This window comes from Gadus macrocephalus, chromosome 4, assembly GCF_031168955.1.
Source record: "Gadus macrocephalus chromosome 4, ASM3116895v1".
Classification (NCBI taxonomy): Eukaryota; Metazoa; Chordata; class Actinopteri; order Gadiformes; family Gadidae; genus Gadus; species Gadus macrocephalus.
In genome coordinates, this window is record NC_082385.1 from 23691675 (window position 1) to 23704713 (window position 13039).

At 46.5% G+C, this 13039-nt stretch overlaps 6 non-coding genes across 6 annotated transcripts; all 6 read right to left on the reverse strand.

The window, feature by feature from the left end:
* Positions 1-441: 441 nt before the first annotated feature.
* On the reverse strand, positions 442-513 carry trnad-guc (transfer RNA aspartic acid (anticodon GUC)). The gene has a single exon. It is a non-coding gene; the product is annotated as a tRNA-Asp (tRNA).
* Positions 514-1450: 937 nt separating this feature from the next.
* Positions 1451-1522, reverse strand: trnad-guc (transfer RNA aspartic acid (anticodon GUC)). Its single transcript has one exon. It is a non-coding gene; the product is annotated as a tRNA-Asp (tRNA).
* A 2943-nt stretch (positions 1523-4465) lies between these two features.
* Positions 4466-4537, reverse strand: trnad-guc (transfer RNA aspartic acid (anticodon GUC)). The gene has a single exon. It is a non-coding gene; the product is annotated as a tRNA-Asp (tRNA).
* Positions 4538-7480: 2943 nt separating this feature from the next.
* trnad-guc (transfer RNA aspartic acid (anticodon GUC)) lies at positions 7481-7552 on the reverse strand. The gene has a single exon. It is a non-coding gene; the product is annotated as a tRNA-Asp (tRNA).
* Positions 7553-9490: 1938 nt separating this feature from the next.
* On the reverse strand, positions 9491-9562 carry trnad-guc (transfer RNA aspartic acid (anticodon GUC)). Its single transcript has one exon. It is a non-coding gene; the product is annotated as a tRNA-Asp (tRNA).
* A 1942-nt stretch (positions 9563-11504) lies between these two features.
* trnad-guc (transfer RNA aspartic acid (anticodon GUC)) lies at positions 11505-11576 on the reverse strand. Its single transcript has one exon. It is a non-coding gene; the product is annotated as a tRNA-Asp (tRNA).
* Between the last annotated feature and the right edge of the window lie 1463 nt (positions 11577-13039).

Sequence of the window (13039 nt, forward strand, 5' to 3'; positions counted from 1 at the left end):
TGCCACGCGGGAGGACCGGGTTTGATTCCCGGCCAATGCAGTGCATAATTATTATGAATTCTTAAAACGCAACTTAAACACAGTGTGTGAATGGTCACATCTCATGGAACATCAAACTGAGCGGGCGAACCTAACTTAACAGATCGTCTGAAATAAATAGTTCTTGACGACAGTGATTTCACTTTTCGTAAGGTGACCTCAAAACTCCCTTCAGAAGTGGGACTCAAACCCACACTTCCAGACGAGACTGCGACCTGATCGCAGCACCTTAGACCGATCGGCCATCCTGACACAAATTAAAAAGTGTACCAGAGTGAATAGTGGGTTCAAATTCGTTAAACTTCTCAAGTTATCAATGGCCTCGTCTTGCCCACAGACACCTCATGCATCTCAAATAACGCCAGGTTGAATGTGTTCGGCACTGTGGGTAAAATTCCCTTACTCCCCGTCGGGGAATTGAACCCCGGTCTCCCGCGTGACAGGCGGGGATACTGACCACTATACTAACGAGGAACTCTGTGTATATACGTTCCTCAACACGTCCAAGAACTTTGAAGACTACAGGTGGAAACGTGAGTCTGACCAATTCATTTCTGGGGGCACATTTTCTTGAGCTAACAAGCGTTGGTGTTTCATTGGTAGAATTACCTATCATGCATGAAGCCCTGGTCTGCAACATTGGAAAGTATCTGGGCTGCATTGTAGTGCACCTGCTGCTGAATCTCTGGCTGATTGCAGGCAAAGGTATAAGGCTGGGTCATTTGCGTGACCAAAACAAATTGGCTCTTTTCGTTCGGACTGAGTTAAACCAAGAATCTTCACATTCCTGGTTTCATGCATGGCCAATGGATACTGACCACTGTACTAATGAGGGGCTGCGGTGTTCTAGTATTTCTTAAAGTGAGCAAGCACTATGAGTCCTGCAGGTGGAAATGTGTCTCGAGAAGATTTTGTGAGCCAAAGTGACACTAATAGCGAGCTTTGGTGGTTCGGTGGTAGAATTCTTGCCTGCCACGCGGGAGGACCGGGTTTGATTCCCGGCCAATGCAGTGCATAATTATTATGAATTCTTAAAACGCAACTTAAACACAGTGTGTGAATGGTCACATCTCATGGAACATCAAACTGAGCGGGCGAACCTAACTTAACAGATCGTCTGAAATAAATAGTTCTTGACGACAGTGATTTCACTTTTCGTAAGGTGACCTCAAAACTCCCTTCAGAAGTGGGACTCAAACCCACACTTCCAGACGAGACTGCGACCTGATCGCAGCACCTTAGACCGATCGGCCATCCTGACACAAATTAAAAAGTGTACCAGAGTGAATAGTGGGTTCAAATTCGTTAAACTTCTCAAGTTATCAATGGCCTCGTCTTGCCCACAGACACCTCATGCATCTCAAATAACGCCAGGTTGAATGTGTTCGGCACTGTGGGTAAAATTCCCTTACTCCCCGTCGGGGAATTGAACCCCGGTCTCCCGCGTGACAGGCGGGGATACTGACCACTATACTAACGAGGAACTCTGTGAATATATGTTCCTCAACACGTCCAAGAACTATGAAGACTACAGGTGGAAACGTGAGTCTGACCAATTCATTTTTGGGGGCACAACTTCTTGAGCTAACAAGCGTTGGTGTTTCATTGGTAGAATTACCTGTCATGCATGAAGCCCTGGTCTGCAACATTGGAAAGTATCTGGGCTGCATTGTAGTGCACCTGCTGCTGAATCTCTGGCTGATTGCAGGCAAAGGTATAAGGCTGGGTCATTTGCGTGACCAAAACAAATTGAGTCTTTTCGTTCGGACTGAGTTAAACCAAGAATCTTCACATTCCTGGTTTCATGCATGGCCAATGGATACTGACCACTGTACTAATTAGGGGCTGTGGTGTTCTAGTATTTCTTATAGTGAGCAAGCACTATGAGTCCTGCAGGTGGAAATGTGTCTTGAGAGGATTTTGTGAGCCAAAGTGGGACTAAAAGCGAGCATTGGTGGTTCAGTGGTAGAATTCTCGCCTGCCACGCGGGAGGCCCGGGTTCGATTCCCGGCCAATGCAGTGCATAATTATTATGAATTCTTAAAACGCAACTTAAACACAGTGTGTGAATGGTCACATCTCACGGAACATCAAACTGAGCGGGCGAACCTAACTTAACAGATCGTCTGAAATAAATAGTTCTTGACGACAGTGATTTCACTTTTCGTAAGGTGACCTCAAAACTCCCTTCAGAAGTGGGACTCAAACCCACACTTCCAGACGAGACTGTGACCTGATCGCAGCACCTTAGACCGGCCATCCTGACACAAACTAAAAAGTGTCCCAGAGTGAATAGTGGGTGCAATTTCGTTAAACTTGTCAAGTTATCAATGGCCTCGTCTTGCCCACAGACACCTCATGCATCTCAAATAACGCCAGGTTGAATGTGTTCGGCACTGTGGGTAAAATACCCTTACTCCCCGACTGCGAATTGAACCCCGGTCTCCCGCGTGACAGGCGGGGATACTGACCACTATACTAACGAGGAACTCTGTGAATATACGTTCCTCAACACGTCCAAGAACTATGAAGACTACAGGGGGAAACGTGAGTCTGACCAATTCATTTTTGGGGGCACAACTTCTTGAGCTAACAAGCGTTGGTGTTTCATTGGTAGAATTACCTGTCATGCATGAAGCCCTGGTCTGCAACATTGGAAAGTATCTGGGCTGCATTGTAGTGCACCTGCTGCTGAATCTCTGGCTGATTGCAGGCAAAGGTATAAGGCTGGGTCATTTGCGTGACCAAAACAAATTGAGTCTTTTCGTTCGGACTGAGTTAAACCAAGAATCTTCACATTCCTGGTTTCATGCATGGCCAATGGATACTGACCACTGTACTAATGAGGGGCTGTGGTGTTCTAGTATTTCTTATAGTGAGCAAGCACTATGAGTCCTGCAGGTGGAAATGTGTCTTGAGAGGATTTTGTGAGCCAAAGTGGGACTAAAAGCGAGCATTGGTGGTTCAGTGGTAGAATTCTCGCCTGCCACGCGGGAGGCCCGGGTTCGATTCCCGGCCAATGCAGTGCATAATTATTATGAATTCTTAAAACGCAACTTAAACACAGTGTGTGAATGGTCACATCTCACGGAACATCAAACTGAGCGGGCGAACCTAACTTAACAGATCGTCTGAAATAAATAGTTCTTGACGACAGTGATTTCACTTTTCGTAAGGTGACCTCAAAACTCCCTTCAGAAGTGGGACTCAAACCCACACTTCCAGACGAGACTGTGACCTGATCGCAGCACCTTAGACCGGCCATCCTGACACAAACTAAAAAGTGTCCCAGAGTGAATAGTGGGTGCAATTTCGTTAAACTTGTCAAGTTATCAATGGCCTCGTCTTGCCCACAGACACCTCATGCATCTCAAATAACGCCAGGTTGAATGTGTTCGGCACTGTGGGTAAAATTCCCTTACTCCCCGACTGCGAATTGAACCCCGGTCTCCCGCGTGACAGGCGGGGATACTGACCACTATACTAACGAGGAACTCTGTGAATATACGTTCCTCAACACGTCCAAGAACTATGAAGACTACAGGTGGAAACGTGAGTCTGACCAATTCATTTCTGGGGGCACAACTTCTTGAGCTAACAAGCGTTGGTGTTTCATTGGTAGAATTACCTGTCATGCATGAAGCCCTGGTCTGCAACATTGGAAAGTATCTGGGCTGCATTGTAGTGCACCTGCTGCTGAATCTCTGGCTGATTGCAGGCAAAGGTATAAGGCTGGGTCATTTGCGTGACCAAAACTAATTGGCTCTTTTCGTTCGGACTGAGTTAAACCAAGAATCTTCACATTCCTGGTTTCATGCATGGCCAATGGATACTGACCACTGTACTAATGAGGGGCTGCGGTGTTCTAGTATTTCTTAAAGTGAGCAAGCACTATGAGTCCTGCAGGTGGAAATGTGTCTTGAGAGGATTTTGTGAGCCAAAGTGGGACTAAAAGCGAGCATTGGTGGTTCAGTGGTAGAATTCTCGCCTGCCACGTGGGAGGCCCGGGTTCGATTCCCGGCCAATGCAGTGCATAATTATTATGAATTCTTAAAACGCAACTTAAACACAGTGTGTGAATGGTCACATCTCATGGAACATCAAACTGAGCGGGCGAACCTAACTTAACAGATCGTCTGAAATAAATAGTTCTTGACGACAGTGATTTCACTTTTCGTAAGGTGACCTCAAAACTCCCTTCAGAAGTGGGACTCAAACCCACACTTCCAGACGAGACTGTGACCTGATCGCAGCACCTTAGACCGGCCATCCTGACACAAACTAAAAAGTGTCCCAGAGTGAATAGTGGGTGCAATTTCGTTAAACTTGTCAAGTTATCAATGGCCTCGTCTTGCCCACAGACACCTCATGCATCTCAAATAACGCCAGGTTGAATGTGTTCGGCACTGTGGGTAAAATTCCCTTACTCCCCGTCGGGGAATTGAACCCCGGTCTCCCGCGTGACAGGCGGGGATACTGACCACTATACTAACGAGGAACTCTGTAAATATACGTTCCTCAACACGTCCAAGAACTATGAAGACTACAGGTGGAAACGTGAGTCTGACCAATTCATTTCTGGGGGCACAACTTCTTGAGCTATCAAGCGTTGGTGTTTCATTGGTAGAATTACCTGTCATGCATGAAGCCCTGGTCTGCAACATTGGAAAGTATCTGGGCTGCATTGTAGTGCACCTGCTGCTGAATCTCTGGCTGATTGCAGGCAAAGGTATAAGGCTGGGTCATTTGCGTGACCAAAATAAATTGGCTCTTTTCGTTCGGACTGAGTTAAACCAAGAATCTTCACATTCCTGGTTTCATGCATGGCCAATGGATACTGACCACTGTACTAATGAGGGGCTGTGGTGTTCTAGTATTTCTTATAGTGAGCAAGCACTATGAGTCCTGCAGGTGGAAATGTGTCTTGAGAGGATTTTGTGAGCCAAAGTGGGACTGAAAGCGAGCATTGGTGGTTCAGTGGTAGAATTCTCGCCTGCCACGCGGGAGGCCCGGGTTCGATTCCCGGCCAATGCAGTGCATAATTATTATGAATTCTTAAAACGCAACTTAAACACAGTGTGTGAATGGTCACATCTCACGGAACATCAAACTGAGCGGGCGAACCTAACTTAACAGATCGTCTGAAATAAATAGTTCTTGACGACAGTGATTTCACTTTTCGTAAGGTGACCTCAAAACTCCCTTCAGAAGTGGGACTCAAACCCACACTTCCAGACGAGACTGTGACCTGATCGCAGCACCTTAGACCGGCCATCCTGACACAAACTAAAAAGTGTCCCAGAGTGAATAGTGGGTGCAATTTCGTTAAACTTGTCAAGTTATCAATGGCCTCGTCTTGCCCACAGACACCTCATGCATCTCAAATAACGCCAGGTTGAATGTGTTCGGCACTGTGGGTAAAATTCCCTTACTCCCCGACTGCGAATTGAACCCCGGTCTCCCGCGTGACAGGCGGGGATACTGACCACTATACTAACGAGGAACTCTGTGAATATACGTTCCTCAACACGTCCAAGAACTATGAAGACTACAGGTGGAAACGTGAGTCTGACCAATTCATTTCTGGGGGCACAACTTCTTGAGCTAACAAGCGTTGGTGTTTCATTGGTAGAATTACCTGTCATGCATGAAGCCCTGGTCTGCAACATTGGAAAGTATCTGGGCTGCATTGTAGTGCACCTGCTGCTGAATCTCTGGCTGATTGCAGGCAAAGGTATAAGGCTGGGTCATTTGCGTGACCAAAACTAATTGGCTCTTTTCGTTCGGACTGAGTTAAACCAAGAATCTTCACATTCCTGGTTTCATGCATGGCCAATGGATACTGACCACTGTACTAATGAGGGGCTGCGGTGTTCTAGTATTTCTTAAAGTGAGCAAGCACTATGAGTCCTGCAGGTGGAAATGTGTCTCGAGAAGATTTTGTGAGCCAAAGTGACACTAATAGCGAGCTTTGGTGGTTCAGTGGTAGAATTCTCGCCTGCCACGCGGGAGGCCCGGGTTCGATTCCCGGCCAATGCAGTGCATAATTATTATGAATTCTTAAAACGCAACTTAAACACAGTGTGTGAATGGTCACATCTCACGGAACATCAAACTGAGCGGGCGAACCTAACTTAACAGATCGTCTGAAATAAATAGTTCTTGACGACAGTGATTTCACTTTTCGTAAGGTGACCTCAAAACTCCCTTCAGAAGTGGGACTCAAACCCACACTTCCAGACGAGACTGTGACCTGATCGCAGCACCTTAGACCGGCCATCCTGACACAAACTAAAAAGTGTCCCAGAGTGAATAGTGGGTGCAATTTCGTTAAACTTGTCAAGTTATCAATGGCCTCGTCTTGCCCACAGACACCTCATGCATCTCAAATAACGCCAGGTTGAATGTGTTCGGCACTGTGGGTAAAATTCCCTTACTCCCCGACTGCGAATTGAACCCCGGTCTCCAGCGTGACAGGCGGGGATACTGACCACTATACTAACGAGGAACTCTGTGAATATACGTTCCTCAACACGTCCAAGAACTATGAAGACTACAGGTGGAAACGTGAGTCTGACCAATTCATTTCTGGGGGCACAACTTCTTGAGCTAACAAGCGTTGGTGTTTCATTGGTAGAATTACCTGTCATGCATGAAGCCCTGGTCTGCAACATTGGAAAGTATCTGGGCTGCATTGTAGTGCACCTGCTGCTGAATCTCTGGCTGATTGCAGGCAAAGGTATAAGGCTGGGTCATTTGCGTGACCAAAACAAATTGGCTCTTTTCGTTCGGACTGAGTTAAACCAAGAATCTTCACATTCCTGGTTTCATGCATGGCCAATGGATACTGACCACTGTACTAATGAGGGGCTGCGGTGTTCTAGTATTTCTTAAAGTGAGCAAGCACTATGAGTCCTGCAGGTGGAAATGTGTCTTGAGAGGATTTTGTGAGCCAAAGTGGGACTAAAAGCGAGCATTGGTGGTTCAGTGGTAGAATTCTCGCCTGCCACGCGGGAGGCCCGGGTTCGATTCACGGCCAATGCAGTGCATAATTATTATGAATTCTTAAAACGCAACTTAAACACAGTGTGTGAATGGTCACATCTCATGGAACATCAAACTGAGCGGGCGAACCTAACTTAACAGATCGTCTGAAATAAATAGTTCTTGACGACAGTGATTTCACTTTTCGTAAGGTGACCTCAAAACTCCCTTCAGAAGTGGGACTCAAACCCACACTTCCAGACGAGACTGTGACCTGATCGCAGCACCTTAGACCGGCCATCCTGACACAAACTAAAAAGTGTCCCAGAGTGAATAGTGGGTGCAATTTCGTTAAACTTGTCAAGTTATCAATGGCCTCGTCTTGCCCACAGACACCTCATGCATCTCAAATAACGCCAGGTTGAATGTGTTCGGCACTGTGGGTAAAATTCCCTTACTCCCCGTCGGGGAATTGAACCCCGGTCTCCCGCGTGACAGGCGGGGATACTGACCACTATACTAACGAGGAACTCTGTAAATATACGTTCCTCAACACGTCCAAGAACTATGAAGACTACAGGTGGAAACGTGAGTCTGACCAATTCATTTCTGGGGGCACAACTTCTTGAGCTATCAAGCGTTGGTGTTTCATTGGTAGAATTACCTGTCATGCATGAAGCCCTGGTCTGCAACATTGGAAAGTATCTGGGCTGCATTGTAGTGCACCTGCTGCTGAATCTCTGGCTGATTGCAGGCAAAGGTATAAGGCTGGGTCATTTGCGTGACCAAAATAAATTGGCTCTTTTCGTTCGGACTGAGTTAAACCAAGAATCTTCACATTCCTGGTTTCATGCATGGCCAATGGATACTGACCACTGTACAAATGAGGGGCTGTGGTGTTCTAGTATTTCTTATAGTGAGCAAGCACTATGAGTCCTGCAGGTGGAAATGTGTCTTGAGAGGATTTTGTGAGCCAAAGTGGGACTGAAAGCGAGCATTGGTGGTTCAGTGGTAGAATTCTCGCCTGCCACGCGGGAGGCCCGGGTTCGATTCCCGGCCAATGCAGTGCATAATTATTATGAATTCTTAAAACGCAACTTAAACACAGTGTGTGAATGGTCACATCTCACGGAACATCAAACTGAGCGGGCGAACCTAACTTAACAGATCGTCTGAAATAAATAGTTCTTGACGACAGTGATTTCACTTTTCGTAAGGTGACCTCAAAACTCCCTTCAGAAGTGGGACTCAAACCCACACTTCCAGACGAGACTGTGACCTGATCGCAGCACCTTAGACCGGCCATCCTGACACAAACTAAAAAGTGTCCCAGAGTGAATAGTGGGTGCAATTTCGTTAAACTTGTCAAGTTATCAATGGCCTCGTCTTGCCCACAGACACCTCATGCATCTCAAATAACGCCAGGTTGAATGTGTTCGGCACTGTGGGTAAAATTCCCTTACTCCCCGACTGCGAATTGAACCCCGGCCTCCCGCGTGACAGGCGGGGATACTGACCACTATACTAACGAGGAACTCTGTGAATATACGTTCCTCAACACGTCCAAGAACTATGAAGACTACAGGTGGAAACGTGAGTCTGACCAATTCATTTCTGGGGGCACAACTTCTTGAGCTAACAAGCGTTGGTGTTTCATTGGTAGAATTACCTGTCATGCATGAAGCCCTGGTCTGCAACATTGGAAAGTATCTGGGCTGCATTGTAGTGCACCTGCTGCTGAATCTCTGGCTGATTGCAGGCAAAGGTATAAGGCTGGGTCATTTGCGTGACCAAAACTAATTGGCTCTTTTCGTTCGGACTGAGTTAAACCAAGAATCTTCACATTCCTGGTTTCATGCATGGCCAATGGATACTGACCACTGTACTAATGAGGGGCTGCGGTGTTCTAGTATTTCTTAAAGTGAGCAAGCACTATGAGTCCTGCAGGTGGAAATGTGTCTCGAGAAGATTTTGTGAGCCAAAGTGACACTAATAGCGAGCTTTGGTGGTTCGGTGGTAGAATTCTTGCCTGCCACGCGGGAGGACCGGGTTTGATTCCCGGCCAATGCAGTGCATAATTATTATGAATTCTTAAAACGCAACTTAAACACAGTGTGTGAATGGTCACATCTCATGGAACATCAAACTGAGCGGGCGAACCTAACTTAACAGATCGTCTGAAATAAATAGTTCTTGACGACAGTGATTTCACTTTTCGTAAGGTGACCTCAAAACTCCCTTCAGAAGTGGGACTCAAACCCACACTTCCAGACGAGACTGTGACCTGATCGCAGCACCTTAGACCGGCCATCCTGACACAAACTAAAAAGTGTCCCAGAGTGAATAGTGGGTGCAATTTCGTTAAACTTGTCAAGTTATCAATGGCCTCGTCTTGCCCACAGACACCTCATGCATCTCAAATAACGCCAGGTTGAATGTGTTCGGCACTGTGGGTAAAATTCCCTAACTCCCCGTCGGGGAATTGAACCCCGGTCTCCCGCGTGACAGGCGGGGATACTGACCACTATACTAACGAGGAACTCTGTGTATATACGTTCCTCAACACGTCCAAGAACTTTGAAGACTACAGGTGGAAACGTGAGTCTGACCAATTCATTTCTGGGGGCACATTTTCTTGAGCTAACAAGCGTTGGTGTTTCATTGGTAGAATTACCTGTCATGCATGAAGCCCTGGTCTGCAACATTGGAAAGTATCTGGGCTGCATTGTAGTGCACCTGCTGCTGAATCTCTGGCTGATTGCAGGCAAAGGTATAAGGCTGGGTCATTTGCGTGACCAAAACAAATTGGCTCTTTTCGTTCGGACTGAGTTAAACCAAGAATCTTCACATTCCTGGTTTCATGCATGGCCAATGGATACTGACCACTGTACTAATGAGGGGCTGCGGTGTTCTAGTATTTCTTAAAGTGAGCAAGCACTATGAGTCCTGCAGGTGGAAATGTGTCTCGAGAAGATTTTGTGAGCCAAAGTGACACTAATAGCGAGCTTTGGTGGTTCGGTGGTAGAATTCTTGCCTGCCACGCGGGAGGACCGGGTTTGATTCCCGGCCAATGCAGTGCATAATTATTATGAATTCTTAAAACGCAACTTAAACACAGTGTGTGAATGGTCACATCTCATGGAACATCAAACTGAGCGGGCGAACCTAACTTAACAGATCGTCTGAAATAAATAGTTCTTGACGACAGTGATTTCACTTTTCGTAAGGTGACCTCAAAACTCCCTTCAGAAGTGGGACTCAAACCCACACTTCCAGACGAGACTGTGACCTGATCGCAGCACCTTAGACCGGCCATCCTGACACAAACTAAAAAGTGTCCCAGAGTGAATAGTGGGTGCAATTTCGTTAAACTTGTCAAGTTATCAATGGACTCGTCTTGCCCACAGACACCTCATGCATCTCAAATAACGCCAGGTTGAATGTGTTCGGCACTGTGGGTAAAATTCCCTTACTCCCCGACTGCGAATTGAACCCCGGTCTCCCGCGTGACAGGCTGTGATACTGACCACTATTTTAACGAGGAACTCCGTGAATATACGTTCCTCAACACGTCCAAGAACTTTGAAGACTACAGGTGGAAACGTGAGTCTGACCAATTCATTTCTGGGGGCACATTTTCTTGAGCTAACAAGCGTTGGTGTTTCATTGGTAGAATTACCTGTCATGCATGAAGCCCTGGTCTGCAACATTGGAAAGTATCTGGGCTGCATTGTAGTACACCTGCTGCTGAATCTCTGGCTGATTGCAGGCAAAGGTATAAGGCTGGGTCATTTGCGTGACCAAAATAAATTGGCTCTTTTCGTTCGGACTGAGTTAAACCAAGAATCTTCACATTCCTGGTTTCATGCATGGCCAATGGATACTGACCACTGTACTAATGAGGGGCTGTGGTGTTCTAGTATTTCTTATAGTGAGCAAGCACTATGAGTCCTGCAGGTGGAAATGTGTCTTGAGAGGATTTTGTGAGCCAAAGTGTGACTAAAAGCGAGCATTGGTGGTTCAGTGGTCGAATTCTCGCCTGCCACGCGGGAGGCCCGGGTTCGATTCCCGGCTAATGCAGTGCATAATTATTATGAATTCTTAAAACGCAACTTAAACACAGTTTGTGAATGGTCACATCTCATGGAACATCAAACTGAGCGGGCGAACCTAACTTAACAGATCGTCTGAAATAAATAGTTCTTGACGACAGTGATTTCACTTTTGGTAAGGTGACCTCAAAACTCCCTTCAGAAGTGGGACTCAAACCCACACTTCCAGACGAGACTGCGACCTGATCGCAGCACCTTAGACCGATCGGCCATCCTGACACAAATTAAAAAGTGTACCAGAGTGAATAGTGGGTTCAAATTCGTTAAACTTCTCAAGTTATCAATGGCCTCGTCTTGCCCACAGACACCTCATGCATCTCAAATAACGCCAGGTTGAATGTGTTCGGCACTGTGGGTAAAATTCCCTTACTCCCCGTCGGGGAATTGAACCCCGGTCTCCCGCGTGACAGGCGGGGATACTGACCACTATACTAACGAGGAACTCTGTGAATATATGTTCCTCAACACGTCCAAGAACTATGAAGACTACAGGTGGAAACGTGAGTCTGACCAATTCATTTTTGGGGGCACAACTTCTTGAGCTAACAAGCGTTGGTGTTTCATTGGTAGAATTACCTGTCATGCATGAAGCCCTGGTCTGCAACATTGGAAAGTATCTGGGCTGCATTGTAGTGCACCTGCTGCTGAATCTCTGGCTGATTGCAGGCAAAGGTATAAGGCTGGGTCATTTGCGTGACCAAAACAAATTGAGTCTTTTCGTTCGGACTGAGTTAAACCAAGAATCTTCACATTCCTGGTTTCATGCATGGCCAATGGATACTGACCACTGTACTAATGAGGGGCTGTGGTGTTCTAGTATTTCTTATAGTGAGCAAGCACTATGAGTCCTGCAGGTGGAAATGTGTCTTGAGAGGATTTTGTGAGCCAAAGTGGGACTAAAAGCGAGCATTGGTGGTTCAGTGGTAGAATTCTCGCCTGCCACGCGGGAGGCCCGGGTTCGATTCCCGGCCAATGCAGTGCATAATTATTATGAATTCTTAAAACGCAACTTAAACACAGTGTGTGAATGGTCACATCTCACGGAACATCAAACTGAGCGGGCGAACCTAACTTAACAGATCGTCTGAAATAAATAGTTCTTGACGACAGTGATTTCACTTTTCGTAAGGTGACCTCAAAACTCCCTTCAGAAGTGGGACTCAAACCCACACTTCCAGACGAGACTGTGACCTGATCGCAGCACCTTAGACCGGCCATCCTGACACAAACTAAAAAGTGTCCCAGAGTGAATAGTGGGTGCAATTTCGTTAAACTTGTCAAGTTATCAATGGACTCGTCTTGCCCACAGACACCTCATGCATCTCAAATAACGCCAGGTTGAATGTGTTCGGCACTGTGCGTAAAATTCCCTTACTCCCCGACTGCGAATTGAACCCCGGTCTCCCGCGTGACAGGCTGTGATACTGACCACTATTCTAACGAGGAACTCCGTGAATATACGTTCCTCAACACGTCCAAGAACTTTGAAGACTACAGGTGGAAACGTGAGTCTGACCAATTCATTTCTGGGGGCACATTTTCTTGAGCTAACAAGCGTTGGTGTTTCATTGGTAGAATTACCTGTCATGCATGAAGCCCTGGTCTGCAACATTGGAAAGTATCTGGGCTGCATTGTAGTACACCTGCTGCTGAATCTCTGGCTGATTGCAGGCAAAGGTATAAGGCTGGGTCATTTGCGTGACCAAAATAAATTGGCTCTTTTCGTTCGGACTGAGTTAAACCAAGAATCTTCACATTCCTGGTTTCATGCATGGCCAATGGATACTGACCACTGTACTAATGAGGGGCTGTGGTGTTCTAGTATTTCTTATAGTGAGCAAGCACTATGAGTCCTGCAGGTGGAAATGTGTCTTGAGAGGATTTTGTGAGCCAAAGTGTGACTA